Source organism: Castor canadensis, chromosome 4 (assembly GCF_047511655.1).
Source record: "Castor canadensis chromosome 4, mCasCan1.hap1v2, whole genome shotgun sequence".
Classification (NCBI taxonomy): domain Eukaryota; kingdom Metazoa; phylum Chordata; class Mammalia; order Rodentia; family Castoridae; genus Castor; species Castor canadensis.
The window spans coordinates 116,277,017-116,282,389 of NC_133389.1; positions in this window are offsets into that span (position 1 = coordinate 116,277,017).

Sequence of the window (5,373 nt, forward strand, 5' to 3'; positions counted from 1 at the left end):
CCCTGATATGCACCTCCACATCACCGGCCCAAAACAATTGGACCAATTGATCATGGACTGAAACCTCTGAAACTGTGAGCCAAAATAAACTTTTTCTCTACAAGTTGATGATTTCAGGTATTTTGTTATATTGACAGGAGTCTGAGTAACATTCTCATTATAAATGAGCCACCATAATTGCAGGCCAAACACTCAGATTACCACATTGTCCTTGCAACTGATAACAGTTGGTAACAACCTCTTTGGAGAACCCAAGTTTTAGAGCTGTGGTTACCTAGAGAAAGCTATAGTCCTGGATGGATGAGGTCATTGGCAGATTGCAGCACAACAAAGCAAGATAAAAAGTAGAAGGAATAAATACTGCAATCTCTTTCCCCTCTCTCCTTTCACTATCTTGCTGGTGCCTCCCTTTGGCTGAGCCCAACAGAAGACAGAAGGCAAAGGAGTCTGGATAACAGAGAATACAACTTGCATAGGTCACCTAAGGTTGTCCTATCATAGAGACAAGAAGGGTGGAGAATGGATGAGTGCCCAAATGGGAAAAATCAAAACAGTCTAACTTTTAGTACTTCTTATTTGCTAACCTGTTTCCTTATAAAGATAGGAATTGTTACATTTATTTCCTTATCTTTCTCTACTACTCACCACTGCTCTCTTCAGTGCCTGTAAAGTATCAGAAACAAATCAGTAATCAATAACTGTTAGTTTAGTAAATGAAAAAATGAAATGTTAAATGAAAAAAAGTTATCCACATTAAATCATTCTCTCTTTTTTTTTTTTGCTTGTTTTTGTTTTGGTGATACTAGGGTTTGATTTGAACTCAGGGTCTCATGCTTGCTAGGTAGATGCTCTACCACTTGAGCCACTCCTCCAGCCCATTCTGCAGGGTGGAAACTGAAGGCTGGGAAGCAGTAGCATTCTACTTGCAGAGACAGAAGAGAAAGGAACAGGGAGGGAAGGGAGAGGAACAAATTCCATTCCTGGCCCTCAGCTCCAGAGGATAGGCAAATGTATTACAAGGGTACTTATTTGTTCTTTTTCTCACTGGACACTTGCCCTTCACCTAAGAAGTGAGCTCTGCCTTTCCTGTAGATATGGATTCCTGCTGCTCCCAGTCACATTCCACATCTCGCCTCCTTTGGACTTCAGATCAAAGCTCATCTCTTCAATATTTACTCCATCTCTTCTGTTCAATTTTCTCCTTTATTTACCAACCATATAGGGAAGATTATCCTTCCTGTGCTCCAAGTTGAACCTATTTATGAGTTACCTAGACAATAGCCAGATAGCTAGGTAGGTAATCCTATGGACTTTAATATGTAATAAGAAGAGGTTTCAGGCAAAAGGGATTACATACACAAAGGCTTCAGTAAGAAAGCTGGAGAATCCTTAGGAAATTGTGTTAATTTAATTTTTCAGGTTATTAGGTATTCTAGAACATATTAAGAAATGAAATTTGGCCATTCACATTTATTTCAATTTTAACTTCAATATTGAGTCTGTACCAGAGAGTCACAGTTACTTTTGCCTGGGAAAGGAATCCAATCAGATTTGAAAGTTAGAATCAGCAACAGTATCTGCTGGATAGATGAGAAAGAGAAAAAGTAGAGAGAGTGAGTTGATAAACTCTGAATTTTACAAAACTAATTGAGGAGATATCTGTCTTTGTGCATGTTGTTGCAAAAGAATTCAAGCTATGCTGACTGATACTTCAACAAATAAAAACTATTTCCCAACTATGGTGCTGTACATTCCTTGCTCCAACTATCAGTAATACCTACCAGGAATTCTTCCTGCCCTCTGCTCAATAAATACCTATTAGGTCATACACCAGGCCAAAGCAGGAGGAGACCTCTGTGCTCTTTTATGATGTCCTTTACATAGTGTGTGGGTTAATTTAAAGAACTTGCTTTATATTAGCTCCTGCCTTAAATATGAAGAATATGAGAAAATGTATAAAATACTTGGAGCCTGGTTCTTACAATGTGACTATAGCTGTGATGACATCTTCTCCCTAGTGTTTTTCAGGCTGTCAACACATGGTGCATATGTTGTTGGTGGTGGTAGATGTTTATGAGACAGGTATGAGACAGGGATTGGGGTTAGGGCTAGGGTAGTGGTGGTGAACTGTGGTTGTGATAATTTAGGAGGAGAAATAGCAAGGACCAGTAGAACAATGCTGGAGGCAGGGCCCAGGCTAAACATACAGACAAAATCTATAATTTTCCAAGTGGCAAGCCACTTAGTCTCCTTTGAGTGGTGAATTGCATAATCAGAAATGCCTGTGCCAGAGGGCCACTGATTTTGTTGTGTTCTGTTTTATGAATAACAATAAGAAGAAAAACAGAGCACATATTCAATTGGACTAGAATGAAAAATAAATCTGTCATTCATTACTTTTTAAAAAATTGTGGCTAAAAAACACATGACATAAAATTTATCATCTTGCTATTTTTAAATATACAATTATTTCCTTTTTAGCATGAGTAATCCAAAGTTAGTGAGCTAAACATTCAACTTAAAAATTTACCTTGAGGACTCTCCTTTTTCTTGTAAGAAAACAAAACTATTCATATATTTTTTGGACTGGCATCTGGTTTCTGCTACATGCATTTCTTTCCATAAAGGAGATATAGGGTGGATAATAATGACTACATAGGAAATTGGATCTTCTTTGTAACACTGTGTGATAGCCTTTGCCATGGGTATAAGCAAGGACCTTTCTTCTGGGATAGTCATCATGTTATGAGAGGAACAGTGATAGCTGCAACCCTTTGAACAGGAACTGAACCATTGACGAAAATGTTTACAAAGCCAGAAACTACAAGGAAAATAAGGTCAGTAGGGATGGCATCTAGAAGCATTTACATAGCTCCTACAGTATGTCTTCCAACCTGCTTTCTTTACTTACTACCTTAACCCTGCTGACCCAAGCCCGTTATAGATATTTTCTCTACCTAACCCTCATGAAATTTTGGTAACACACATATGCTGTATTTCTGTTTATGTACTGTATGTAACACCTCTCCCCTCCTCCCTCTCTCTCTCTTTTTCTCTAGTTATACATCCATACATGACAAGAATAAGATTTTTTTTTCCTTCAAGAACCAATTTTCATTCCTTGGGGGACAATATTGCTGTCATTGGGAATGCATGCTCTATAGGTACACATGATTCCAGTGTAAACATGGCAATTATCCAGATCAGTGGATTATCATTATCTTTTAGAGTGCTGGTTCCATTATATGATAGAAAATCCTGGTTTGCTCTATGAGAACAAATCTCTGAAATCTTAATGCTGAAAGGCTGAATATGCACAAAGACAATGGCCAGATCATATCTGACGATTGAACTCTGACCCACAACCCTCCATCCCTCTGATCATTCAGGTCAGGAATTGGTCAATGCCTGCCAGCATCCTTTTTTTTTTTTTTTTTTTTACCCCTTCTTCCAACTCAGGACCTTGTAGAAAAGATACATTTGCTCCATACACCAATCTTGGAAGATGCCCTGCTTCTGGTTAAGTCTACCTCCTGTTTCCCCATACTGCAGGCTCCAACTGGAGCATACTTACAGCCTTCCTCATTTTCACTGTAAAGCTTTCACATTCCCCTGGATGTTTTTGAGTCTCTTTTAAATCCCATGTAATGGAGGCTGACTCCCATGCTATAATAAACTGCAAAAATTGGCTTTGTGTGTTTTCATTTGGGAGGTGTTCATTTATTTCTACAATGCAGAATAGGGATGCAGCCACTGAAGATCTTGTCCATTGTAAGACACTGTTGACGATATTTCTTTTTCCTCCACTCCAGTGTCTCAGCAATAAGCATGGCTTATTCATTGGCCTCTATTTCTTCAATCACCCTGAAAAGTGCACTAACTTTATCCTTTATCAATCACCTTATCTTACTAATACTGATGAAATGTCTCCACTGATTATTTATAGTAGTCATTCAAAGATAATTGGAAATGCAGGCCCTTGCTAAAAGACATAAGCAAAGGCTTTCCAAAACACTCTCACACAGATAGGTTCTATTGCTGGATTTGTTAAATGCTCACTTATTAACTTTACTTTGATGGGGCCAGAAAAAAAAAATCCATGCTCATGATTACTTTTTGAAGATTTCAGTAGAAATGTTTATCACTTTATGTTTAAGACTTTCTGTCACATCCACCAGAATATTAGCATTAATATGTTGGCAGGTAAAGTAAAAATGACCTTGGGACAAGCTGAGGATGACTCCTACTTATTGAAAAACTACCATGCCAGACAGTGTGCTGGGAATACCAAGGTGAACAGCACATCACCAGGATCAGAATTTGTAACCTAGGCTACTATTGTGTTAATCCATTGGAGATTATTTTGCAAAACCGAAGACTGAATATCAGGGATCACCAGACTTTACTGGCCCCTAAAAAGCAATTATTTTGCAGAAAATGGGGGAAGGAGATTAGTATTCCAAGAGATCATAGTAGTATACTGTAATGATGGTGGTGGGTTTTCCGGCTCCCTCTCATAAATGCCTTTCCTTCTGTTTCTTTCCAAAGTCTTGTTACCTCTTTTTCAATGTATGTTCTAAGCCAGGTATCCAGTTCTGTAATATTTCCTTCAAACTAGTCCTATCAAATAAAGACCCAACTTTTTCTTCCCTTTCTCTTCTATCAAACTACATCTATTCTGATAAACTTGAAGGGAAGTGGATAGGAGAGACTTATGCATTTTATCAGGACTTTCAAGGCTAGAAGGCCCTTCCTGATTCTTAAAAGTTGTGCCAAATGTCCCTTGCATATACTTCCTTCTCTGACCTAAATATATTTTACTGACATGATCTGTGGACTTCCTATGTCTTTTGTCTTGCTTTGAAAGTGGCAGCCATGCTTTACTGTTTGTATTTTTAGAAGCTACAACAATGCTGGGCTGCACTAGATGCAGCCAAAGCTGGCAACACAGAGACAACTTACCACACCACCTAGAAGGCAGTAAAGAGAAGACTTCACAGTCAGACAAGCCTGGCTCTGCCATCCAGTTATTATATGCCCTTGGCTCCTTTTTTTACAACCTAATTCCCAGAGTTGTATAGATTTAATGATATGATAACTGAGTCATCTCAGTTATTCCCAAGCCTTCAAATGTATCTATGTACAGACGATTTCCCCATATAGCTCTCTAGTTGGGATCTCTCTCTTCTGGATTATGAAACTCCTGGAGGCCTCCACCTGGAGGACTCTGAAGCCTATTAAATGCAATTTAGCCACAGTAAGTTAATCAGTACCACCATGAAATTCCCCTACTTACTAAATTTGAGCCTTTTCCATCCTGCTCCTTGTTAAAAAGTATCATCCATTACACTGCTCAAGGCAGAAACCCAGCAT